The sequence below is a fragment of the Rousettus aegyptiacus genome, unplaced genomic scaffold (assembly GCF_014176215.1).
Source record: "Rousettus aegyptiacus isolate mRouAeg1 unplaced genomic scaffold, mRouAeg1.p scaffold_m13_p_3, whole genome shotgun sequence".
Lineage (NCBI taxonomy): Eukaryota > Metazoa > Chordata > Mammalia > Chiroptera > Pteropodidae > Rousettus > Rousettus aegyptiacus.
In genome coordinates this window covers 107,325,254-107,338,549 of record NW_023416306.1, presented here as the reverse complement: position 1 = coordinate 107,338,549, position 13,296 = coordinate 107,325,254, and the positions used below count along the sequence as shown (strand labels likewise).

Sequence of the window (13,296 nt, the reverse complement as noted above, 5' to 3'; positions counted from 1 at the left end):
TCTTAATTGAAACTTTTCCCCCAAAAGTAATAGAACTGAGAGTCAGAAAACCTAGATTCTAGTTTTGTTGTGTAAGGTGGAGCAAGTCAAACCTCTCTGAACTACATTTTGCTTACATGGAGATAATAATCATAGTATTTATCATTTCTACCTTACTGGAGTATCAAGGCTAAAAGAATATCACACATGGAAATATAATTTAAAACTGAAGCACTTCAGAGGTTGAAAATAAATTGCCTTTGGGATGAGGAATAGTGTAAATGAGTGAACCAGATGGGGTATGAAGTAATAAAGATTGGTGGGGACTGTGGCAAACTAGAGAGCACACATTCTGTTTAACAACTTTACCCCCTTTCAACTCCATCCAATTATTGTCATATGGGACTATGGACCTGGTATTACCATAGTTACAATTTTCCTATAAAAGAGGTTCTGACTTTTAAATGTGAAATCTTATATTAAAATGTTAATAACTAATCCTTTTAATTGAGGATAAGAATCATATTAGTCCTTCAATTATAGTCTGTTATACAAACATATGGTAGGAATGCAGGTTTTAGATGTGCAATGATGGCCGATTTGTAGACCTTCAAGGCCTCTTTGGAAATTCAAATCCTGAAGAGGTTGAACATTATGTTCTTAAAACTTTTTAATCAGATCCCTTTATGGCATTGGTTCTCAAGTTCACTCCATGAGAAGTCTCCCCTCCCCCCACCATATCCTAGCGGTTATTTGGCAATGGCTGGAGACTTTTGGTAGTGAGAACTGGAAGACGGACAGATATGTGAGGAAAAGAGCATTAGATGAGAAATCAGATCCAAGATTTAGTCCCAGTGCTACTAATGCCCCTTTCCTGTGCATTATCCTCTACCAGCTGCAAGGGAAGACTGAGACTTGTCCTGTGATCCTCATATTCCCTCCTCCACACTGCCTAGTGCCAGAGTCCCTGGCTGTTCCTTGAAAACCTTCTGCTTTGCTGCAATGCTTCCCAGCAACCACTGTATCCGTCCCCTCATCAATTTGGCAGCCTTTGTGGAAGTCACTCATATTTTACTTAAATTGCTTCCCATTGGAACTTTTACAGAAAGAAGTGACTGTCAGCATGTTCCTAATGACGTCAGGTAAAGGCCTTGACCCCAATTCCCGGCTTTAAGCATGGAGAAATGTCTGATTCACATGGTGGCTTCGTATGCAGCCGATTTCTGTGGTGGCTGGGAAATTCTCCATGTTGAATTTTACCTTCATTCCTTTGATATTCAGTCATTTATTCTGGCCTTGAATTCATGACTATAGATAACCAATGATATTTCCCAAATGAAATATCTGCTTTTGCAGATGGTTCAGGTTTTGTGCCCCAGACTGTGTCCTCTGCTGCCATCTCGTGGCCTCTCGGCTGCCCCAGTCGCTGTCTCACAAAGAGCTTTCCGCAAGGTTATGGTGTGTGGCAGTGGCTTAGTTGGAGAAAGAATCTTTGCACGCTCTGAGGGGCTCCCCTAATCCCTCCCCTGCAATAAGTCCACCAGGGCAGCTGCTAACGCGGCCAGGCGTGGAATCTGTACGTCGCGAGCAGGCGGGAGGCGCAGGGCCCTTCCGGGTCATCCTGACTGCCTTGGGCCTCTGTGTCTGTTACGCAATGCTGGACATGAGCCACCGAAATCAGTAAACTCATCTACCCAGGAGTAATCGGAGCTGACCTCGCCTGCTCGGCCTGATGAATGCTCTGTATCCTCTCACCACTCACCACCTGGGGCTAGGATGTTCTTAGTCTCAGTGAGAAAAGAAGATTGCTCCATCGGGTTTCTGGAGTTCATTTTTTTGTCTAGGCCCATTTTGTATTACTTTGTGTCTACGCCCTTCATTTTGGCTTGGCCAGCTGTTGCTGCCTCAAGTTCGATATTTGATGGCTTGAGCAGAACAGAGGCAGCGTGGTCACTGGGAGACAATGTTTCCTATAAATATGACAGGATCAGTGCACTTAAGTTATCAGAGGTCCCTCTCCAGAGTAGAGGGAATCTGGGACACCGTGCTGAGCTGGGCTGCAGGTGACGGTGCAGTGACTCAGCACTGGATAAGAGGGCAGGAAAACTCTTACTTAATGCTAATTTTTTTTTTTCATTATAATAATGTATTAAAATTTTTTTTCAGTGGCTAAAGCAAATTTGTAGGACTGTCTCTCCTGTTAACTCTGCCTGTACACCTTCCACTTGTTTACGGAGAGCCCTGACTCTACCATTACCCTAAACCCGGAAGAGGAGAAAGAACTAGGTTGGGGGGGGGGGGGAGAGGAGGTGGAGGAAAGGAACAGGAGGAGAGAGGAGGGAGAAGGGGAGTGGAAACCGCTGCCTTTGGTGTTTTAACCTGCTTTCCCTGGTATAAAAATTCCGGGAGAAAGGCTGCCTTGTTTAATTTCCTAGGGCATCAGGCCAGGACAGCCTTTACTAAGCAGCTGTGTGTTGCTCCTCTTTAAAATTCAGATACCATTTACCTAATGTGAATTATCTTCTATTTCTTTTGTTTTTCCTTCTTTGCCTACGTTTTTTCTGCTTTGTTTCATTTATATTGTTTCATATTATTCTCAATTCTACTTATTTTGGGAATCTTTGGTTTATTTTTCTCATCAGAAACTTTTCCTATGTCCTATCCAGAATTAATCAGTTGTCTTCATTGATTTTTGTCTATTTTGCCTTGCCTTTGTAAACTTGGTAAACGGAAATTTAAATTCTTGTTTAAAATGTTTTTACCCAAGTTCCAGATCCCAAGGTATAATTTAATTCATTTTGTTTCTTTATTATCATGTGTTCCCTTTATGCATAAAGAAAATGCAGTGTGTGTATAGCTGAAACTTATTGGATTTCGTCTACCAATGTCACCATAAAAATAATTATTTTTTTAAAAAAAGAAAGAAAATGCAGTGCACCCACTCTTATGCTTTAGGTAAAGCGAGAAGATTCACAGTCAGGGTATATAGAAGAAACGGGATTGATATCTTTATAAATCTCAAAAACAGTTATGATGAAGAGAAACTGTCCTTTGTGAACCTAATAAGTAAAACTGGGTCTAATGGTTACTTGTTATAGAGAGGCCGATTTTAGACCAAAAAGAGAAGAAACTGAACACCTTTTCAAAGATGAGCTGCTTTGAAGTTGGGCTCTGAACCTCAGAATATGTTAGGTGTTTCATGCAATGCACTTATGCACTGATAGGTTTTTGAAGCAAGTATTCAAATATCAGCTTGAATGGTTGAAATAGATGATCTTTAATTTCTATTCCTCTAGTCACTAGAACAGAGTTTATCAACCTTGACACGATGGACATTTGGGCCAGATAATTCTTTTTTTAATTTTAATTTTTCAATTGAGTTGACATTCAATATTATTTTATATTAGTTTCAGGTGTACTGTGTAGGAGTTAGATATTTATATAATTTACAAAGTGATTCCCGCCCCCCCCCCCCACACACCCTGGTTAGTCTAGTACCCACCTGACACTATACATAGCTATTACAATATTATTGACTGTATTGCCTATGTTGTACTTCACACCCCCATGACTATTTTGTAACTACTGATTTGTACTTCTTTATCCCTTCACCTTTTTCATCCAGCTCCCCAATCCCCCTCCCATCTGGCAATTGCCAGTTTGTCCTTTGTATGCACCTGATAATTCTTTGTTACAGAAGGCTTTCCCAACCATTGTAGAATGTTTAGCCGCATCACTGGCCTTTAACCACTAGATACCAGCAGCACAGCCTCTCCCCAGCTGTGATAACCAAAAATCTCCAGACATTGCCAAATGTTTCCTGTGAGGCTAGATAGCCCCCATCCTTGAAAACCAGTGCCTTAGAGAGATATGATAAAGATTTCAAGAACATAATGTCTAATTTCTCTTGTATTTTAAAAGAGACCTAAAAGGTCTACAAGAACCATATTACACATCCAAAATCTGAAATCCTTCCGCCCCTTACTCCCCCTTCTGAATTGTCTATCTTCTATCATTTGGTCACACAAGCTGAATGCCAACTCCTCTCTCCCATTTCCTATCATCTGAACACTCACCACATTCTATAGATGTTCCTCTTGCTCTTCATCAGTCGTCTTCTCCTCATCGTCACCTCTCACAGACCACAGAAAAAGATTCCTAAATAGTTTATATGCCTCTAGGCTTCTCTTCCTCAGATATATATATATCTTCCACATTAGTCACATAAATGTGACTACTAGCTTCCCTGCTTAAAAGCCTTTCACTCGTCCTCATCACCTATGAGATCAAGTCCAAGCTTTTTAAAATGGTGTGATGACCCCTGTGATCTGGCTCCTGGGTGCCTTTCCAGTGTCATTTCCCACATCCACTCCCTTGCACTTTACTCTTTAGTGACAGCAGTCTGAGGAAGGTGGCATTGGCATGCGGCCTTTAATTTTTTTAATTATTAACAAATGCGTATGATAAACACTTCCATCCCATCTATGAGTTTCACCCTCTCCTTTTTTTTTTTTCTTTCTGATTAGTTCAAGGATGATGATGATGACAGCACTGACTCAATGATGAGCTGGGTGGGGGTCAGGGCTGTTTGTTACGCACAGTAGTGAGAAGTCAAAACAGAACACTAGTGGGAAGTCAAAGCCATATATCAAAAAAGCTAAGTCAAAACATTTCCATTTGGTACATATATTTCTTACTTCCGTGCCTAATTCAGGTGGTGGTATCTAGTGCTGGCCCCATACTGGCCTTTCATGTTGCTCTCTGCTACTGATCCTTTCAGACTCAGTTCAGTGCTCACCTACGTTAGGAAGCTTTCCTGAGGTCTTCCACCTCTCCTCTTTCATAGCAGAGGGAAGAAAAGCAATCGTTATCACTGCAGACAGAAAGTCAGTATTCTGATGGTTCTGCACAAACAGACCTTACTAAAATCACCCCTATCCTCCATGAATTTCCCCTGTATATTTACTTTCCCACGATTTACCACCCCTAGAAGCCCAAACCCCTTTTCCTTGTCTCGTCGCTTCTTCATAATTTCTCACCCTTTTATTAAAATGGTATGCATCTAATCACCTCTTTGGGTTTTCATTTCTTTTTTATGAAGGCCCTCTCTGCATATAAAAATTAGAACATTAACACCAAATAAAATTGGTATGCCTTTCCTCCTGTTAATTTGGCTTTTGTCGATTTGCAAGCTCTAGCTACTAAACCTAAGAGGATCAAGTTATTTTCCCTTCCTACAATTGAAATGATTATTTTCGTGTCCCCCTTTGAAACAAGAACTGTGTTTTATACATCTTTATAACCCCAGACCTGGCTAAGTGGATGGCATACAGGAGACATTCAGTAAATGTTTACTGAATGAATGAATAGGCTGTCAAAAGGAGCCTTGAGAAGGCATCCTACTCAACATAGAAACTCCTGTGCAACATTTTAATAGTCACTCCTCTCTGCTCAAATGTTAACAATAATGGTGCCATTGAGAAAAATACCACTGAGTGAGAAAAATCACTCAAACGTGGCAACTGATGCCACAACAAATTTATGATCTCGAACTGCAACTAGATCCTAAAGTCCGCGCTGTAATACTACTCTCAGTTTCTGCAGCCACTTTATGTTTCTTACCTTCTCAGTAGTTATTCTAAAGTGCATCTGGAAGGATAAACAAATGATAACAAAAAAGAGAGAGAGAGAGAGAAAGAGTAAGGGAGGGAGGGGGAAAGAGAGAAAGGGAGGGAGGAAGAGAGGAAAGAAGGAAGGAAGGAAGGAAGGAAGAAAGGAAGGAAGGAAGGGAGAAATAAAAGAAAGTGTCTCTAACAAGAAGAATAATAAGGTGAGACTTGATCTATCAGCTATTGATATATATTATAAAGATGAAAATTAAAACTGTGGTATTGGCATCAGAATAGACAGATAGATGAATGGAACAGAATAAAGAGTCAAAAAAAAAAAAAAAGAGCTCGAATATTTATAAAGATTTAAAATATTTTAATAGCACTATTTCTTATTAGTCAGTTAATTGTTAACTGACATTTTTCTTTGAAATTTTTTTAATTTTTAAATTACAGTTGACATACAAAATTATATTAGTTTGAGGTGTACAACATAGTGATTAGACTTTTTTATAACTTACAAAATGATCACCTGGATAACTCTAGTACACCAATCTGACACCACACATAGTTATTATAGTATTATTAACTATATTTCCTACACTGTACTTTATATCCTCGTGACTATTTTTTTCAACTGTGGTTGACATTTAATATTATTTTATATTACCTTCAAGTGTACAGCATAGTGATAAGACATTTACATAACTTATGAAGTAACCCCCCTGATAAGTCTGGTACCTATCTGGCACTATGCATAATCATTACAATATTATTTGCTGTATTCTATGCTGTACCTTATGTCCCCTTAACTATTTTGTAACTCCTAATTTATACTTTGTAATTTCTTCAAATTTTTCACCCAGTTCCCCAACCCCTTTCCCATCCAGCAACCATAAGTTTGTTCTCTGTATCTGAGTCTGTTTCTGTTTTGTTTCTTTATTTCGTTCTTAAGACTTCACATATAAGTAAGATTATACAGTATTTGTTTTTCTCTGTTTGACTTATTTCACTTAGCATAATACCTTGCAGGTCCATCCATGTTGTCACAAGTGGCAAGATTTCATTCTTTTTTATGGCTGAGTAAATTCCATTGCATATATTGATTTCCCCCCCCCATAAGTGATGTTGGAACAACTGTATAACTATTTGCAAATAAATTAAGTTAAACTTCTAACATACATCAAACACCGAAAACAATTCTACATAATTAAAGATGTACATAAAAAAAAAAAAACCCATAAAAATATGAGAAGAAAATAGGTAAATATTTCTATAACCTGGTCAGATGAGATCTTTCTAAGTATAACACTACTGGCAGAGCCAAAAAAAAAAAAAAAAAAGATTTATTTTACATTGAAAAATTTAAACTTTCTATCCATAAAAAATCACAACAAATAAAGGTAAAGTTCAGATGAAAAGTTAAGGATGACAGAGAGTAGTATAAAGCTAAAAGAGTATTAGTATTAATATTTTTTAAAACGGAAAGATTGTTAAAGACAAAACAGCCAATTTACCAGAAATAAATAAATTTAAATGGCCAATAAACCTATGAAAGATGATTTATATTTATAGTAATTAAGTAAATGCAATTTAAAACGAAAAGATGTCATTTTGCGCCAATCACATTATTAATGTTTTTAAATGCATAAACCCATGGTTGATGAGTATGCAAAGAAATAGTAACATTCTAATACCTCTGATAGAACTTTAAATTGATACAATTATAATGGAAAGCAATTTATCATTTGTATCAACAAGTTAATTGACTCAGTAATTCTGCTTCAAAGAATTTTTCTCAGTAATACTCTTGGATATGTGTAAGGAGTTACCTAGTAAAATGTTTATTACAGCATTAACTTAAAAAGTTTAAAAGTGCAAACAGTCTAAATAACAGTAATGTAATTGATTTGTAAAGTATAATAAACCTAGAAAATGAAATATCATACTACATTACACTGGCTTAAAAATGATAGAGTAAAAGATGCCCATGCTATATTTTTAAGTAAAAAAAAAAGAAAAAGAAAAAGAAAAAAAAGCACATTATATCCAATTAAAAATGGGCAAAACACTTGAATTGACATTTCCCCAAAGAAGATTTACAAATGACCAATAAGTACATGAAAATGATGTTGAGCATCATTAGTCATTAGGGAAATGCAATTTGAAAACACAATGAGATACCTACCACATACCATTACCTTCTAGGATGGCTATAAAAACAACAAACAAAAAATAACGAGTGTTTGCAAGGATGTGGAAAAATTGGAACTCTTATGTATTGCTGGAAGGAATGTAAAATGCCACAGTGGAAAATAACTTGCAGTTTCCTTAATAGGCTAAACATAGAAATACTATATGATCCAGCATTCCCATTCATAGATATATAACAAATAGGTGTTCAAACAAAAAATTGCAAATTAATGTTCACAGCAGCACTAATACACAGTTGCCAAAAGGTGAAAGCATCTCAAATGCCCATCAACAAATGAATGGCTAAACAAAATGTGGTGTATATCAATATGATGGAATATTTTTTATTCTACTATGTTTCAACATGGAAGAACCCTTTCACTTAGGTGAAAGAAGCCAGACACAAAAGGCCTCATGTCGTATGATTCCATTTATCTGAAATATTCAGAATAGTCAAGTCCATAGAAATACAAAGCATACTAGTGGTTACCAGGGGCCAGGGTAAGGAGAAAATAGGAAGTGACTGCTTTTATGGCTATGCTGTTTCCTTTTGCAATGCTGAAAATGTTCTAGAACGGGTGGTGATGGTTGCACACCATCGTGAATATACTAAATGTCACCAAATTATAAGCTTTAAAATAGTTAAAATGGTTAGAATTTTACATTATGTGAATTTTATCACAATTTTTTAAAAGCACATTACAAAATAGTAGGTATACTTGATTTTTCTTTTTCTAGAAACATAAGCTTAGGAAAAGGAGTAGAAGGATACATATCAAATTATTCTGGTTATTAGTGGGTGGTCATTTAGGACTAAAGTTCTAATTATACTGCAATAATCCTGGATTACTTGAGTCCTTTTTAAAACATGTGGTAGAACAATATTTAATGAAATAAAAGATTATTCATCATATATTTGTATATTATTAAACCAAAACAGTGTATTTGAATGATCCCAATTTCATTGTAAAAATACATCTATTACAAAGGAAACAAAACCTACTAGAAGTATATATGCCAATATATTAATGGTTATATTTCAGTGGGGTGATTATAGCTGAATTTTATTTATTTTTTTAAAAATACATTTTTAAAAAATTCCTCTCTATACATATTAACTATATATTAACTTTCTAATCTGGGTTTTAAATATTTTTTAAAGGTTTTCTTTATATTGAGCCCAAAACTCTTCTTACTTGTAAAATGAAATCTTTGGTTGAGGAAAAATTGGAAGACAGCGTTTTAAAAGTAAATAACACCAAAGAATCTAGAAACTGGGAGGTAGGGTGCTGGTGGTGGCTGACGGGGGAAAGGAGACAAGTGGGAGTGTGTGAGCATTACAACAAGGATAAGACCCATGGCAAAAAGCAAATTAATAAATCAAAAGAGCTGTGCCCCATAAAAAAAGAGAATCCGGAAACTATGAAAATGAAGGAGGAAGAGAATATTTTGAGAGACAAGTAAGCATGTTCTTAGAAAGAAAAAAATCTCTTGCATAGATAACTGAGTCGAAGATACACTGTAGGGGAGAAGTACCTTCAAAAAGGGCAAGGCACTCAAGGACAAGAAAATGAGCATGCAACAAATTCATGTTAAGAGGTACAGACTAGAAGTTGATTCTGTAATAAATTGTAACAAACAGTGCCAGGGAAGTTTTAAAAACTTCAGGGAAGGAATTAGAAAATCATTGTCCAAACCTGTGACCTCTGACTATAGCTGGCCACTGGCCGGCAGGATAGATGGGCTGCAAATGTGGCTTGTTTTCATAAAAAAGGCCAACAGATATATGACATATAATTATAAGGGAGGGAAATACAAATCAAAACCACAATGAGATTCCACTTCACACCTGTTAGAATGGCTATTATCAATAAGACAAGAAATAACAAGTGTTGGAGAGGATACAGAGAAAAGGGAGCTCGCGCACATTCCTAAAAAGCAGGCACTCTTACCCCTGTGCTACAGATAAGAGAAATGAAGCACAGGAAAGTAAAGTAATGTCGCACATTAATATCATCCAGCTAGTAAGTGAAAGAGCCGATTCAAGTCCTGGAGCTCTTACTCTACAGTTCATGCACTTAACCACTACAGCATGTCTCTGTGGCCAACGCAGCCCCTTGAGCGGTGGTTCACAAAGGGTAGTCCTTTCAGGAAGTTTGGGAGGTCAAAACTATTTTCATAATGAGAAGATTTATCCCCATTTTTCATTCTCATTCTCTGATGAATATACAGAGGAGTTTTCCAGAGGCTGCAAGAACTATGATGACATCATCACTTCAATGGCTGATGTGTTTGTATGGTCTCGTGTAATAGAAAATGTATTTATATAGTCTTATGTTTTTTAGGATTTTCTAAGGCAACTTCTTTGGCGTCCTGAAACTAAAATGTTTAAGTACCACTGCCCTAAGGTAAAGGGAACATGATTTCTAAAGGAATAATCAAAACTGATTGCCAGAGTTCATTCATTCATTCATTCATTCATTCAAGAATTATTGAACACTACATTCCAAGTGTGAAGATTATAGTGATGGACAAGAGTGACATGGTCCCTTGACTCTTTGAGTTTAGTGCAATGGTCCAAAAACATAAGTGTGCATACCAGGGAATCCTCTGGTAAACTAATTAAAAGTGCAACTTCTGGGGCTCCACCCTGAAAGATGCAGATTCATTTTTTAGGGGATGGGACTCAGGAATTTTCTCTCTCTCTTTTAAAGGTGTTAAGTTGATTCTGAAGCAAAAGATCCAATAATAACACATCGAAAAACACTGGTATAATGGTTGTTTAGCCTAAAGAGAACATTTGGGGAAATGAAAGTGATCACCATGTATAAAGACCTCTGTGACTCCAGAAAGAAGAATAGATACCAAGTCAAAGCTAACATGGAGGCAAGTTTCCATGTATATTAGGTAAAAATGATCATTCAGGTGAGGCCAGTGTTCCCAATCAATTGCAAGTTTTGAGTCTGCTAGAGAGCCATACCACAGACACTGTCATTAGGATTCTCACATTGAGTATGACATTTTTTCTTTATAGGCTCTAAGCATGAGGGAATTTTACAATAACCAAAAGGAAAGGTTGACAAAAGTCATAACCAATTTTGTGCACTATCTTAAGCATTTATTTTCCTTAAGAAAAAAAAAAAAAAACCTCTCTCAACTCAGATAATAATACAAATTCCAAAGTGACCACTTAAGCTAAGACAGATGACAAGGGCTGGCCAAAGTTCCAAAAGGACTTCGAGGATGAAAGAATGAGGACTTCAGAAGGAAAAAGCGGAAACAGCTTCCCAGACATATCATAAAGATTCGAATTCTCCCAAACTTATATATGCATTCAGTATAATTCTAATCAAAATTCCAAGAAGGTTTTTCATGGAACTTAAGAAGCCTAATAAAGAAAATAAGTTATATTTTTTAAAATATATAACTATGAGAAAATGTTTGCCACATATTTAACCAACCAAAGATTACTTTGCAGGATTAAAAAAAAAAATACAAATAAAAAACAAAAAGACATGAATTATGAACAAGCACCCCTAGAAAATAAAACAAGAACAACTCCTGGTGGATTAATAATATTGTCTCTTTAGCTGAATTGTGGATGGATGCATTTTCTTTTAATCGTTATGCAATAGATGATAGATAAATCGATTGGCCGACCTACCGACAGAAAGAATTATGTTAAAAATATTCTTTTGTAGATTTTCAGTATTTAACAGTAACTTGAGAAAGAAGGAATCAATAAAGAAAGTCTGAAATTAATAAAATGGGAAACTGGTGCTGCCTCATTACTTTTGAAACCAGTGGTAGGCAGTTGCTGTGGAGCCCCTGCAGTCGCCGTGAGTGGGTGGTGCTCACCCTTTCGCGTTCGGTTCCTGGCCGTGGTACTGCAGCTCTCTCGGGAGCAAGGAACCAACCACCCTGCGCGGGAACGCCAAGATCCTTGCTGAGTTCTTCTTAAATGGCATCAACAGCGTTCTATATCAGGGTGGCATATAACCATCTAAAACCGGTACTCGAGTGCAGAAACATGAACTCACCTTGTTTGTAACTACTGATCCTGAGTTCATAAAATAAATAATGTGGTGGAACTACTAAAAGATTGCTTATACAAGTGCTCAGTTCAGAAAACTGTAGGGAGTCGTCTCAAATATTGAAAGTGGTGAGGTCCTTGAAAGATTCCAGCTTGATATTGAGTGCGACAAGACTGCCAAAGAGACAGTACACCTAGAGAGAAGTTTCAAGAAGCTATCCAAGATGAAATCCTCCCGTGATCAGAGAGAACGCAACTACAGTAACATTTCTGCCACTGTTGTAAGTTTCTTGTTCATTTGATCTACTGATTTATACAAAGATTTGGTTGCATCTGAAAAATTAGAAGAGTTGGGACCACAGTTCATTACCAATTCTGTGTAAATCCGTCTTTGTTCATTCAGTACTATAATTCACGAAGTAAATAACATGGTGGCCTACAAAATCCCTGTCACTGACTCAAAGAAATGAGAACAATAATGTAATTGTCAAATGTGGTTTTCCTGAAACCAAGTCAACTACAATTGATACATTTTATTTCATTGGTTAATTTTTAGATGAGGAAAACAACATTACACTTTACTGAACTGTGCATAACTGTTCCATTTTTTGGTACCTGTTTGGCTTACACAGGATTGACATAATTTATTGCACACTGTTCAGAAAGGAACCGGAAGATTACATCAGCACTGCAATGTCAATTCCTTTGAAGGTGGTAGCTACAGACTGAAAAACTTTCACTATAAAGCTAAATGCCTTCCTAAGTCAGACTATTTGGTCCAGTAGCTTGACTCAAAATATAGGTAAAGAAACATTTAAATATAAGGCAGAAGAAGTCTAAATATTCAGAATCTTTGTTTAGGTCCTAAAATGATAATCCATAAATAATGAAGTACTGTTGTTAAGTCTTTTTGCCCTTTTTTTTTTGTATAATTTCCATATTGAAAAAATTTCCAATTATTTGATTTTGATTTATATAACAAACCTACGAAGCTATCAATATTTCTACTGTTTAAATTCTCGTGACATAAAACTCTTAAAAATGTCCTTTCGTGTTTTATAAAATCAAGCTTTAAATGACAATGATAAAGTTAAATGCATGTGTTTTAAATTTGTCTTAAAATATTTTTACATTGGTGTGGTGTTAATACAGTTAAATAGTAGTTAGCATGGATTCAGTACAGTAGTCTTCCCTTTATCTGGTTTCGCTTTCAGTGGTTTCAGTTATCAATGGTCCAAAAACATTAAATGGAAAATTTCAGAAATAAACAATTTATAAGTTTTAAAAAATTATAAATGTCTTAAAATGGGAAGCTGATACATTATAGAAATAAGAAAATCCACAAACTAGAAAATTTTAAAAGGATGATAAAGTCCTCTGTCAGGCATTACTAAGGAAAACAAAACAAAAATATGAAGAATGTACAAGGCAATTATAACCTCAGATACAAACAAAAGAAATAAAAGTAGCTAATACAAAAGA

The 13,296-nt window shown here is 36.3% G+C and overlaps 1 pseudogene; it reads left to right on the top strand.

The window, feature by feature from the left end:
- The first annotated feature begins 1,102 nt into the window (after nucleotides 1-1,102).
- Nucleotides 1,103-12,284, top strand: LOC107521106 (annotated as a pseudogene).
- The last annotated feature ends 1,012 nt before the right edge of the window (nucleotides 12,285-13,296 follow it).